Source organism: Pezoporus flaviventris, unplaced genomic scaffold (genome assembly GCF_033815535.1).
Source record: "Pezoporus flaviventris isolate CSIRO_AGI_PZ_B2104156 unplaced genomic scaffold, CSIRO_AGI_Pfla_v1 ptg000095l, whole genome shotgun sequence".
In the NCBI taxonomy this organism is placed as follows: Eukaryota; Metazoa; Chordata; class Aves; order Psittaciformes; family Psittacidae; genus Pezoporus; species Pezoporus flaviventris.
The window spans coordinates 1,511,760-1,526,575 of record NW_026892643.1 but is presented as its reverse complement, the minus strand read 5'-3'; the positions used below and the strand labels follow the sequence as shown (position 1 = coordinate 1,526,575).

Below are 14,816 nucleotides of genomic sequence, written 5' to 3'. Positions count from 1 at the left end.
ATCATGCATAATTTGCAATGAAAAAAATGAACTTACCAAGTGTTCTGAGTTGTAGTCTACATGCTAAGACTTACTTATTTGTTTTGGGATGTCCTTATCTAAGAAATTATTACAATGCAAATTAGTGTCTTAAAATTAAATATAGATATATTAAAAAGCAATATTCACTGGCTGAGTGCATGTCAAAGCTAGTGAACATCTTGCCAATTCACCCCTGAGTCTTTCAGTAGCCCTCTTTATGTTCTTCTAGTAAACTGTGATCACCCTCGAGTGTTGTTCATGTACTTAATGTCCTGTGTCAGAAAAATTGAGAAAAATGCCCTTTTCTGTCTTCTGGTTTTTGATGCCTTTATAGCCACTGGGTACAACTTTTCCATGTTTCATTGTAGTGAAAATGTGATTTCCCCACACACACGCACTGGAATTCTGGTGTATGGGGTGTAAATGAATGACAGGATTTCAGTAGCAGGGTGATCTCAGGGGTACACCTTTTAGGAGGATGCTGTGAACTGTCCTGTGCAAGACACAAGCATCTTAAGCCAGCTCTGAAACCTCACATTATGCCAAAACTTCAGCAAACCAGGGGAGCATATGATGCCTCTGCTTATGTTTAAGAAAAAGCCTTAACTGTTAGGAGTAGGAGACATAGGAGGTGGCACATGAGGAGCTGGTGAAGCAGTGTGTTTGGAAAACAGGGAGGAGGAACAGAAGAAAGGTGTGGAAGGGGACATTGTAGGAGACGCAGATGGAGATGCCCTCCTGGAAGAAGGTACTCCATGGCAGAGGAGGGACACTGCCAAGAAGACTGTAGTCTGTAGGCAACCAATGCTGGAGGTAGAAATCCCAAACAAGGACTGCATCTTCTGGAGGGATCCATGTGGAAGTGAGTACACCCCTGAATGTACTGTAGCACATGTAGGACCAATGCTGCAGCAGATAAACCCCCAGAGGGATTGCTGCTCATTGAGGACCCGCACCAGAGTAGGTACACCTCCAAACAGACTGCAGCATGTGGAGAACCCATGGTGGGGGAGGGACTTGCGGGCTCTGGAAGAGACCCCAGGAATTTGCAGAGGAGCAGAGGAGCAGAAAGCGGCAGTGGAGGAGAATTAAAGCAGAAGTCCTGGAGTCAAGACTGTTTCGCCCACAACATCAGAGTAGACTGACTGTCAGTGACATGTTTCCTAAATACCCTTTTGGGTAAGTGAAGCTCAAATTTGTGAGAAATCTGTGGGAAATTCAGGCACTGTAAGAAGATCTAAATTCAGAATGAGTATCCAAATTTTCAAGTCTTTCAGGGAAGCATAATTCTGTTTTATTTGGGAAGGGACATATTTACCCCTTCTAAAGTAAAGCTGACCCGTAACTAGGTTGATTTCTGCAACAGTACGACTGCACCACCGCAAATGAGAATGAAGTTGGAAGGAATAATTAAAAATTATTTTCACAAGCAGCCATCAGCTATTACTGCAGGTACTGCTGCCGTGACCACTCTGTTGGTTTTCTTACCAACAAAACAGTATTTCATTCTTATTCAAAATTCCTTTTTTAAAATGGCTCTCTTTTCTTTTCCTGTTAAGTAGGTAGATGCTCCTGTAAGTTTTGTGTTCAAAGGTTTACTTCTAGTAAGTTTATTCCTCTAAAGTTTCCTTCAGGAAAATATTTGGAGCTGACATATTTGGATTTTTAACTTGTTATCAATAATTTTTGGTTTATCTATAGGTTTTTCACATAGTGGTTTTCTCCCTGTACCTTTCCTCATTTTATCCTTCCATCTGGTACTGGTGATAGGGTTTTATTCTGCTTTCATTAAGTATTACCCTATTTTTCCTCTAATTATGGGAGGTGTTTCTATTTTGTCAAAGATAAATTTGCTAGTTGTGTTTGTGTTGGTGTTGAGAGAAATGGTACTACTTCATGTCTTCTGGTTAATTTATCTCTTAGTTTTAATGCTAATCTGGTTAAGACATGATTAACGGTATTCCTTGGGTCTCGTTTTTATTCTCTCCAAAGCCTGTTTTGACACTCAAATTAACGTTTTCCTATTTGCTGTATATTTACGCAGAGCTTAAGTTTGGTATTTTTCTATACCAGTGATTTTGCTTCTTCAAAGATTATTTTCAATAATTTCAAGTTAGAAGTTTTCACAGAAATGTATGCAGATGGGACAGTTAATTATGAAAGTATTCTTGAAACTTTTGGAATTAATGCATTTAAGAATAATTCGTTGAAGCATTTTAGGGTAAAGATTTTCATTAGAATGTTTAATTTTACAGTATATCATTGCATGTCTGCTGGTGAAGGTGTCCCAGGTTTCAGTGCTAATTTATGGGGCTGAAATCATAGAATTGTAAAATGGTTTGGGTTGGAAAGGACCTTAAGATCATCTAGTTCCAAACCCCAAACCTTAGACTTTTTTGTAAAATAAACCAAGATAGAGCCAGTCTGATACTTTAATAGTGGAACAGAATTTTGCACTCTTCAAACAACACCCCTTATGTCAGCTAGAGCTTCTTGCCTATACCATGTTGTCTCATACCATTTCTTTCTACTTAGAAACTTTATAACATGTCTGGTAATGAGAAGTTTCTATCTCATATCCCATGAAAATTTGACAATGCATTAGAATGTTCCCGGGCTTCTGATTTTAGACCTTTGAATATGCTGTATCTCTTCCATGTGGCACTGTGCTGTACTACACCAGACAACTGCCCCTTCCTTATTCTTCCTGGTGGAAAGTTCTCAGAGACCTCATGTGATATTTCTTCTTATTTGTCTGGTGTATCACTTAAACATGCATCAGCCACCTCAAATACTTAATGTAACCATAGCATTCTGTCCTGGGTTCAGCAGTAACAGTCATTTTTCCCCTTCTTGGTAGCTGGTGCAGTGCAGTGTTTTGACTTTCGGCCTGGGAACAGAGCTGATAACAGTGATGTTTTGATTTGGCCAAGGACTTTGTGAGCCTCATGCTCTGCCAGGGAGGAGGGGAAGCCAGGAGGAAGCAGAGACAGGACACCTGACCCAAACTGACCAAAGAGCTATTCCATACCACAGCACGTCATGCCCAGGAGGTAACTGGGAGTTACCTGAAGGGGCTAGTAGGACTGCGGGGTTGGAGGAGGTATCGGTCGGTGCTTGGTCAGGCTGGGGCGGGGGGGGGCGAGTTCTCGGTCGGCTGGTGGTGAGGTGTTGTATTCTCTTCCCTTGTTATTTCCTTTATCATTGTTATTATTGGTGGTAGCAGTAGTGATTTGTGTTATACCTTAGTTACTAAACTGTTCTTATCTCAACCCGTGGGAGTTGCATCCTTTTTGATTCTCCTCTCTGTCCCTCCAGGAGTAGGGGGAGGGCAAGAAGGGGGGGAAGTGAATGAACAAGCTGTCTAGCTGGGTTTAAACCACGACACCTTCAGACTGCTCAATTTTCATAGTCTTCCGGTGTAATAAAGGGCAGGAAGTCTCATGGAGAAGGCAGATAGGAATGATCTGCTGACACTGTGTTTCATGTAAACAGACTCTTGCCAGCAGCTGGGATGGGTGGATAGACATTTTGAGTTCTTCAAAACTTTTCAAGACTTTGTGATTCCAGGATGTGATTCATCATGGTTTGGGTTGGAAGGAACCTTAAAGATCATTCAGTTCCAACCCCCTGCCATGGGCAGGGACACCTTCCACGAGACCAGGTTGCTTGAAGCCCCATCCAACTTTGGGCAACCTGTTCCAATACTTGCTTTTATAACAATTCCCTCTCCAGATTTCCTGTAGGCCCCCTTCAGGTAATAGAAGGCTGCTATCAGGACTCCCCCAAGCCTTCTCTTCTCCAGGATTTACAAAATTCCTTCAAAAAGGCCTGGAAAAACAGATTCTTACGTTTGCCCTCAAGACATTGTTTCTGAAGTTCAGGAAGCGTAATTCTATCTGGAGCCCAATGGAGTGCAAAAAGGACGTTACCTGTGAAAGTGAGGGCATGCTACTGGGAGTGGGCTCTCTCTAGTTAAGGCTGTCTTTTAGGATAGAGCATGCAGAAAGTCTCAAAGTGTGTGTCAAAGTCACCTGGGTAAGAGGGGAGAGCAAATTTTACATTTGATCTTGGTGTAGGTTGGCTAAATCCTTTTTCCTTCAATTCCTCACTTTTGTTTCTTACAGCTATTTGTAGCTGTGTTGACTACTTTGGATATGGTAAATTAAAACTTGGGTTTAACCTCAGCCTAGTTTGAATAAAGAGGGATTTCAACAGAACCAGCTAAAAACAAAGCAACTTTTCTAATCAAAACACACAGTAAAGTTACAGTATAGCAAGAGCCATGTTTATCCACCTCATTCTTCAAAGTGAATCTTCGTTGTAGAAGGTGAATGTCTCAGGATGTCCAGTGTCAGGAGAGGAAGTAATGCCTTATAGTTTCAGGTGATAATGAGAAGAGCTACTGACTGCACTTTCACCTCCCCACAAGTTCATCCAGAGAAAACAGCCTGTTTAAATAGATTCTGTTTGAAAACAGTAATATTGTAGAGAGCAAATCTCCAGAATAAATATATGAGTATGTAGATGGTTATGGAGCACCTGACATGTCCTTACTAAAGTGAAAATAACATGTCTTCTGATGAAACTGGGCAAGCCTTCAACCAAGGTTGCTGTGGAATAAGAATAGTGCACTTACAAAGAGATAGAGCTTATCAACTTTACTTTCCCCCCCCCTAAATTTACTAAAACTGTGTTCCTTTTGCTGTACATTACTGTGTCTAACCGGCATAAGTCCCATGGATGTATTAGCTAGGGTCAGAGCTGCCATGAGCATATGCATCCTGTCATGCATTACTTGCTGTGGATGTACCTTCAGCAGTTTTAGAGAAGTTTGACATAAATTCTATAAATACAGCTGTTTCTTCAATAAGTCATAAGACATAATCAGCAAATTTAAAATAAGTTCTAATAACTTAAGATCCATTTTTTCACTAGGAAGGATATTTACAGCAGTCTTTCTGGTTTGGGTTTGGGCTTAAATCTCAGGCTCATCTGTTCATCTTTCTGAATCAGCAAACTAAGCTCTGTAAGTAATTTTTTATGTTAAGAATAAGCTTACTTTAGAGAACCTTTTAAAACTTTTCTGTAAGATTTGGATTATATTTACAATTTTTCTCTTGCACTGTCCTTGTTAGAGACTTGTTGAGTAGGTGGACTCTGGATGTTGTCTGGCATGGAATTTCATGTTTTAGCTCCAAGAACAGGACGGCAGTCAAACCACAAGCAAATGAGAAAGCAGGTATTTCAAAATGATGGATGTACAGCTTAGAAACGTGTTGAATCAGAATTTGTTGTTTTTTCAAGTTCTGAAGGTCTGAATAGCAGAGGAATAGGAAGAATTGTAAGTGGTTGCTAGTGCTTATTAGCATGTTTTTTTCTTTTGACCATGATTCAGTTAAGCTTAAAATATTCCTCTCTAATTACTGCTCTGTTTGACACTGTCAAAGAGCTGGGGATTGTTTTACAATTTAGCAACTGTACTATAATTCTAGGCATCCTTTTGTGGGCTTTTGGGGGGAGTTTAGTTTTTTTTTTTAATTTTTTAAAATTTATTTATTTATTTTAAACAACAACAAAAAATCTATAGACTGATGTTTTAGACTGCTGGGTTTTTTTAACAGGATATACTCAGTGTATGCTCATCCCCCTTTCCATGGCAAGTTGCTGTGTGGGGAGGAGCTGAATGCTGAAAACAGAGATAATATTGGGAGCATTACGTACGTGTGGTTATGACAGCTGACAGGAGAGCTCAGGCGCTGCAGAGAGGGCAGGAATGTCCACAGAACTGTTACTGATAAAGATTAGTGGATAATATTCTAATTTCCTCCAAATGAAGGGTAAAACTAAAAGGTTATGCAAGAGTGCCTGAGCTCAGTGCCTTCAAAGATCTCTTATCACTGGGTTTTGCCAGCTCCTATTCCCTGTCAGTCAAGGATGTCTTTTTCTGAAGGCAGTGTTAGGTACAGTAGTTTCAAGTATTGGGATAACAACATTTAGATAAGCTGTATTCTTAAATGCGGTTTTGTGCCTCCACTTCAAACAGTAACAGAGGAAGAGAGAGTTTTGGTATGTTGTACCTTCATTCTGTGGCCTAATTGGAAGGGGGTAGATTGGAGAAGCATCAAGCGCACACAAGCAGAAGTCTGCTGCCAACATTGCTGCTGGGCTGACTGAAACAGTTGGGAGGACCTAAAGAGATAACTTTATGATACATTTAGCTTTAGAGGTGTTTACTTCTAAACAGCTTCCTATTTCCATGCAATTTCCAAGCTGAACCTACTTGATATTGACAGGCAGTATTTTAATGGATAGATTGATTGGACTGGCAGAATGAATTAGCCATCAGCTTGACAACCATAGAGCATTATGTTGTGTATCTGTTTACTCAGCTCTGGGTGAAATGCAAGAGTCTATTGAAAATCAGATTTCCATGCTGCTTTGTCAAAGCAAATTTAATCACAGCTGGAACATGTGGCATCCATCATTTCCACTTCAGAAGGCATCAACAGGCACAGATCAGCAACAACAAGCAGTGCTGCCACTGCTGTCTTTGACTCACATGGAAAATTAAATTTTAACGTAGATTTTTGATAAATGATGCAGCCTCACCCATCAAACACAATTATTTAAGTGTTCTCTATTAAAGAAATCCCTAGTAGCTTTGTACCTAGAAGCAAGGTGTTACTCCATTTGACTTTGAGACACTTCTGATGTGGGTTAGGCTTTCAGATACTGCCTTTGCAGATTAGGCACTGCATTGTGTTTGTTTTTCTTAGAAATCTCAGATCTGCTTGACTTCCTTTTTCAATGTGTGTTTTAGTGACAAGCTCAGGTACATGCTGTAATTTATTCCCTGCAATTTCTCATCACTGCATTTCTTTCAACCCTCCTGCAGATCAGGGTAGTAAATAGTAAGAAATCTCAAGGTAACTTTAGAAGTAAAACAATGCAGGTAAAGATGCAACCAGTTGCTTTGTTCATGCCTCAAGTATGGTAGAGAGCATTTAAAGTGTTCATAGAATCACAGAATGGTTTGGGTTGAAAGGGACCTTAAAGATCATCCAGTTCCAGCCCTCTGCCATGGGCAGGGACACCTTCCTCTAGAGCAGGTTGCTCCAGGCCCCATCCAACCTGGCCTTGAACACTGCCAGGGATGGGGCAGCCACAGCTTCTCTGGGCAACCTGTGCCAGGGCCTTCATCATAGAAAATTAACTCTTTATATGCAATCTAAACCTACCCTCTGTCAATTTAAAGACATTCCCCCTTGTCCTTTCACTGTAGGCCTTTGTAAAAAGTCCCTCTACAGATTTCTTGTTGGCCCCTTTAGGTACTGGAAGCTGCTCTAAGGTCTCCCAGAGCCTTCTCTTCTCCAGGCTGAGCAGCCCCAACTCTCTTAACCTGTCTCCCTCCATACAAGAGGTGCTCCAGCCCTCTCATCATCTTCATGTCCCTCCTCTGGACTCGCTCCAACAGGTCTATGTCTTTCTTACGTGGGAGGCCCCCGAGCTGAACACAGTATTGTAGGTGGGGTCACACGAGAGATTTACATGAAATGTTGAAAAACATTTTAAGTATTAGTTCTGCACATTTTATTTAAAGAAGTTTCCATCTCCTTCAATTAATCACAGATATTGAAACTACCCCAGTTGAAAAGCTAATTAATACCTTTTTTTTGGGTGATCTTTTTTGCCATCTCCCACTTCCATTAAGAATGGCCAAGCATGCGTTTCGTAACACTACTGTATTGCTGTCATACTTGTAAATTTTAATCCGAGATCTTAATGCCTCCATAACTCCGAGTCCAAACTGTTTGTCTTCCGGAGAAGAAGATAACAACACAATGTTTCTAATTCCTACTGATTGAGCTATGATTCTTTTAAGATTATCTTATGTCTTGTACTGCCTTTGTAATGTCCTCAAAGATTATGTCATTAATTGATAGAAGCTCGTAGTCCCTGATAGGTCTGAAAATTGTTTCACATTTACTGTTTTGAATTACAGTACTGCTCAAAAAATATCTTGCCTATAGACTAGGCAAGTTCAAGTGTTAATGCTTCCTGGTTTTCTGTGTTTCCTCAAGTGTCAATATTCAGCTGTTTATATATGTTTTTGTACTTACAATAAAATTTCTAAATGGCTTTCTTTTATGGTGTTAATATTAGTGGTATCAATATTTCAAATCAGGTGTTTGAATAAGCTTTTTTTCGTCTTTCCTTGAGACAAGCTTTCCTTTACATTTCCACTGATAAAATATACATAGGTATATGGTGATAAGCTAAGTGTGGTGATTAAAATGTAAGGTTTTTTGCATTGATATAAAGCAACATCTCAATTAGAACACATGGTAATAGTTATTTCGTGTAAATTAGAAGTCTGGACTTGCTATGTTACTTTGAACTACTTCGCTACTTCATGTGAGGCGATTCTTTTATCATAGTTAAAGGGGAGAATACATATTCCAAGGGATGATTCAGCATTCTGAGACAGGCACCTAAAAGAGGCCAGGTGAGTCACCTTCTGGAGGTATTATTCTCTCTTGACGGTAAAATGGAGTGAGTAGTAGTACCTGGGAATTTTAAGCAATAAGCAGAATTTGAGGAGGAAATGTGCCAAGCAAGCATTGTCTCTTTGATATATGCCTCAACACAAATGTATTGCCAGGACTGCTGGCACAGTACAGATGTGTTGTATACCTACTGCTGGGAAAGGTGTAAGATGATGTGGCTGATGCTCATTCTGTGATCTGTACTGATGCTACACAAAAGCTGCACCAGCAAATGTGTATTTAAAGGCTTATGTGCCCTAACTTATTCCTTACTCTCCCAGGTAGATGCCTGCCGGATGTACTGTCTCAGTTTTCTGTTATCTGCACTTGGACGTCTGTATCGAGGACATTTGTGTAGAGTGACAGTTGAATACATACGAAAACTAATCAATCCCTAGGGGTGCAACAGTTTTGTCTCTGTCAAACTGGTTTATTTCTGTTTTTCTTAGAAAAATATGACGCTGATGAAGTATAGCTTACCTTTCAATGCCAAAAGGTGTTTCTTCCCAAAGGCTGGAGATGTTCAAGATTTATGACTTTTTCTGCTGTCTGATTTGCCAGTCTGCATGATTTGTGATGAGCCTGTTCCTACACTAGCTATCAGACTGTCCTTTTCAAACCAGAGTCTCTTGCGTTAGTAGCCGGTGCAATTCATAATTACTTGTTCCTGGGCCTGACTAGTATCTGAGTGCATTGATGTGTATCAGTGTTGTCCAGGCAGCAGGTCTTGTTGATCCACCTTCTTCTGTGAGGTCTTATAACTTAAAGGTACACTCAGGGTGATAACAGTAACTTAAAATTTAGAGACCTTAATTTTAGAAACCTAATTAGCTATGATTGAGGTTAGTTGTGGCATCTGATCATAAAGGTGAAAAAGTGTGGACCATGATAGTCAAGCACAGCATGACTTTCTGTCTCCTTGCAATAGCTCCCATATACAGCTGACTGAGGTTGTGTGCCTTCTGATGTTGCCCAACATGAAAATTGGTTGGTTTGTCTATCTACATACACCTGAATTAAGTGTTAGGCTGTTCCTTTAGGAATGAATAGTGAAAAGAAACTGTTCAATTTATGTATTGTTACTTCATGCTGCAGAGTAGTTTTGCTGGATTTTCAGAACAAGGCTGTTCTTGGATGCTGAAGCAACCTGTTGAAGCAAATCTACAAAACTCTGAGAGATAGTGACTCTGAACTGTCTGGAATGGTAGTGCACCTGAGTGCTTGGGATTGCTGCCTTTACCAGCATATTTGGTTTATTGAGACCATGCGCATATGTGGGGTTTTTCTTGGATACGAGAGAAAATATCTTTTAGTTTGCGTTCTTCACTCATTTCTATTTGTGAGAACAGCCTAATTAGAAATTTCTGGAATAAAAAGATGAGCTGAGGCAGAAAATTCATTTGGATTGTAGCCATCAATTCTAGCAAAGAAGTAATAGTGCTGCCTAACTTTTCAAATAATGGACTAAAATGAAGATAAAGTAGCTGAACTGTATTGATAAATAATTTTATTCTGGCTTATTTTAGAGCAAATAACATTTTCTTATGTTTCTTTTTTTTTGCAAAATTTCCAGACATTCTAATGCTGTAGTGTCCTGAAACTATTACATTTATGAAAATATATACTTTCATGACATTTTTATTAATATAACTGTGTAAAAGAAGTTGCTGTTTTATATTTGATAACTGCTTTATGTGCAGTGCAGAAAAGTGAGGGATAGGCTTAGTTGATGCTTTGAGCAAAATGAAAAAATTACTCTTTCCTATGCATCTTCTTATTCAGTAAAGAGACTCGCGTCCAGTTGAACAGCGTCATGTTGGGATCTTGTTAAGATATTACTCCACTCTACTGAGTCAAAGGCTTTTTCATCATTTTATAGAGCTTTCTTATAATCACATGGTCTCAATCATTTAAGGAATAAAGTAACAATTTCTTATGCCTTTTGCTCTTGTATATATACATCCATCAAGTTTTAAATTATATGCAGTCTCTCTACAGCAGTTTAACGAGGAAGGAGTAACACATGAAGCAGCAGTAAACATTTACAAGCTAATGCTCGTCAATTATCGCTTGGTTAAATACATCTTAAAGACCAGTGCATCCTGATTTGCTTCAGTGACAGTCTCATAAGTGATGCAAATACAATTGAGAGCACACAGTTCTGGAAGAATTGATTCTAGGGAAACCTAGAGGGGTGGAGATCTGGGACAGGAAATAGCTGCTTGATTGTTCATGGAAGCCTGCGTTTTTAAGAAAGCAAGATGTTGCTTTCTCTGTCAGTTTAAGGTTTTTTTGTTGTCTTTTTTAGGACACAGGATAAAAGTGGAAAACTTTAATGAAAGCACACATCTATGGTAGAAGAGAACACCAAGACTTTTAATATAACTGGTGACCTAAGTGTAGCATGACCTGTGTTATCATCTGTCTCTCTTCAATTTTTGTTTTGGTAATTACAGACCCTTGCACTTCAGAGCCTGGGCTTTTGTTGTTTCCTCTCCTGTGAGTGATCCCTGAGTGTACGGTCTTCATTCCAGAGTAATCCTCACTTGTGTTGCAGTCTCTTCAGGGAACTCCAGAGGAAAGGGAAAAAATGTCTTCATCAGTCATGTGCCATAAGTTGTCAGGTAAATTCAGTCAAAATCAGCTTCCAACTTGTCCTTTCCTCCTGAGCAATTTAATTTGAAGGAAAGGTACTGCACTTCATTCTGTTTCTGAAAAACTTGTGCGTGATGACTCTGGGACTGCACGTGGTATTCTCCTTCTGCCTTTAAGTTGTGTCTGCATTTCCCATACAGTTTCTCTCCTCAGTTACAGGTTATCATTCAGACATGGGGTAGACGTGATATATTTTTTCCTTTTGCTAAACACAGGAATGAGGTTTCCTGGAAATGCTCCATACTGGGTCCTTTGGGTCACTTGGGTAATCTCCATAAGTGTGTTAGGTGAACCTAACACATGAGGTAATGGTCCATGGTGGTTCCTCCACCCTCCCCACCCCTGTGAGTCCCGCTTTAGCTCCTCCCTGGAGAGTCATATTGGCTACTCCCGGGAAGGACCTGCTTTGGCTGCTACCCAGAAAGTCCAGCTTTGGTTCCTCCTCGGAAAGTTCTGCTTTTAGAACTACCCGGAAAAGTCTCAACCCTTGGAGACCTTTCTAGGTATTGCTGGCTGCTTCTTCTGACATAGGCTGGCGGTGCGAGGAAGCAGAACTTCGTACTATCCAGGTCACTGTTGCCTCTGCGGGAAAGCCCGCTATGGTAGATCCTGCCTCCTTGCACTGCGATGATGATCCTCACAACTGGTTTCCTGATTGTCTTCACGGGATCCTTGGGGTTGGCAAGATATACACTCATCAGAAATATCCTTTACTGTATTCGATTCTCTATATTTTCCTATATTAACAAACTAGTTGAGAGTTCTCTATTTGTCTCTTGTTTTCTCTCAGCTGGAATCCTTGAACTCTGGAACAGTAAGGCAATAGCTCACTGGTAGCCATCAACCTAGTCAAGCCTAGTATGCTGTGAATTGCCTGAGATAATCCAAATCGCAGAGAAGACCTCTTCCTGTTCCAGCTGCTGTCATTTCTTGTCTCTTACAGCCACTATCTGCTCTGTTTAAGGGCAGACAGTTAATCTTGAGCCCTCTTTCCCTACGCATCTGTTGGAAACTATCATAGTTTTTCGGGAAGCTGGGGGATAGGACTGAAGTGCAGAGGATAGTTTCACTGTATTCTGCTCTGCTCTGCCTCAGAGTTTCTGGATTGAAGTGAGGTTAATTTCTAGCTCTCTTATTCTCCAAGAGCGTGGGTGTGTCCTTATGCATGCTTATGTGACCTTGCTCTGGCAGGTCACAATTTTTGGGAGATCCTAAATGTGAATCTGTTCATGGCAAAAACAGATGAAGGCTTGTTCCTAATTTCCTTATTTACACAGTGAATAAAGCTTCAAGTGAGACCTTTGAGGTAGATGTGCATAGATCTTTCTCTTACAATAGGCTCCCTGAAGAAGACAAAAAGCTTTTAAACTCAAGCCAGATTTTATCTGAGTCAAAGCTAGAATAAGTAACTTCTTAAATCCAGGAAGCCCAGAGTAGCTAGATAAAATGGAATGAATAAAAATTATACATCATTTTTGTTCGTTTAAAAAATGTGCTACCCACGGTGTCTGTTCAGAAGTGTTTTGCTTCCAGGCTGTTTAACAGCTGTGAACAGCAGCAAATGCTGGACTGACTCCTCTGGTACTGAGGAATTAGCCCTCCAGCTGTCTCTGTGAGGTGTGGGTGTTTGCTCCTAACTCTGGGCAGTCATTATGTGAGCTGCAGCATCCCCTTTCTGAGCTGTGACTTCCATTTCCTTGACAGGCTCTGCAGTCTCTGAAAGATAGATGCTTCTTGCTATGCTCAGTAGTAACCCAGAAGAAAGGTGGTCTCCTTTCCTTTCCTGTCTTTTGGGTTTTTCCAGGGGAGGGAGGGAGTTGTTTTATTTTTTTCATTTTGTTTTGATTTTTTTCCAAGAACATCACACACTTGTGCAAAAATCCAAGCAAGTGTACACATGCATTGAAGTTTTCATGTTAAGATCAAACGTGTGCTTTCCCCACACTCCCTCTTCAACGAACATAAATTTTATACTGAAGGAAGGCCATGTCAAAATTATTTCATAGCCTCGGACAGATGAAATGCTTAAGCTGATCTACCTTGTCATGCTGTCTGTAAAAGGATTATGAACCTACCTCTAGGCATGAAGAGTTTCATATCTGTGTATTAGAGCCAGATTCTTCATTCCACTTCTTCTAGAATGGCTGGTTTGTCCACAAAGAAACTGGCAGTTCAAGGTGTTCCGCTGAATTGCAGAAAAGGAGCCACCAGGATGGTGTGCTTTATTTAATAGAGGTTTGGGTTTTTTTTGCACTGCTGTCATAGCCACAGGTACCTCCTATGAGAACACAAAATGTCCTGAATTACTGCTTCCATCTTAAAAAGGCAGAGACGTTCTTCATCTTAATTTTTCAAGATCACAAAAAATTAATTGCTATTATTCATGAGTACATAAAATCCACTTCTGCCATTATTGCATCTTACTAGAAACTGTATTTTTATGGGTCAGATTTTGTCCTATTAGGTTGCAGGGGACATTATAGAAACTGGTTGCGACTTGCTTGCAAAAACATAACTGTCATATGTGTTACCTCTTCTAGAATATAGATGGAATGGAAGTCCTTCCATCTGAGCCTTCTTAGGCAATATTATACAGAGATCGCCGGCAAATATTAACTCTATAGGCATTCAGTTTAATTAGAATATTCCTCATTTTCCCTAAACACATTATTCACTATAGCTACAGGTTGGCTCATATCTTTATTATCACTGAAACCCTACTGTTTTACCCTGGCAGGGCAAAGTCTTTCAGGCCCTCACTCCATTTCGTAGCCTGACTGGGTAGGAACTAGACCTCAACAATACCAAACAAATAACTTTCTTCTTCTAATTATACACCTGCCTCTAGCAGATGCCTTCCTTCCTTTATTAGAGCTCCAGGCTACTCCAGCTGTTGGTTGAGAAACTTCTCAGTGTCCTGGGTCTGCAGAGAACCGGCCTGGTAGTTTACTTGGAACTTCAGACACCATCGCTCTATTGCTGTGGGTGATGAGGACTTGTGTAAAGCTCTTCTTACCTTTATCCTTACACTCTCTTTTACACACCGATGGACTCGAAAGTTAAGTACGTGCATCATACTCACATGGAAGAACAAGGGTCACGTTTAACAACCTCAGAAAGTGTGTACAAATGGATACTTGTATAGAGCTGCAGATAGTGGTGGAGTCAGCAGGTGCCATTGAGGAAGAGTGTTTTGCCTATGCACCCAAAATTGCTGCCTTGCTGTACAGTGCTAGTGATAGATAGCTTAGTGAAGTGATCTGTCGGTCTTTGAAAAGGCAAGGAAAAAGGAAATGGAAAAAGGGAGTCCAGATGAAAAACTACTTGTCACATCTTGCAAAAATGATTGATGGTTCAAAAGGAATCTCGCTTGCGATGAATGAATATAGAAACACATAAATCTGAAATAAATAAAATGTTGTGACTTCAATGCTGCCTTCTCTTTCCTGATTTTCTCTGTTTTTTCATTCAGTCTCTCACTTCACTGCCCCTCTCCCCCCCCCCGTGATTCTCCGTTTACTTTTCTTCCGTGAGAGCACATGGTTAGTCTTTATCATCTTTACATTCTTCATATATACCCCATATTGGTAT

The 14,816-nt window shown here is 40.3% G+C and overlaps 1 protein-coding gene across 1 annotated transcript in view; it reads left to right on the top strand.

Annotated features, from left to right (window-relative positions):
* The window catches only part of HS6ST3 (heparan sulfate 6-O-sulfotransferase 3), a 309,575-nt gene that overhangs the window by 148,532 nt on the left and 146,227 nt on the right, over positions 1-14,816 (top strand). The gene's annotated exons all lie outside the window — the stretch shown is intronic.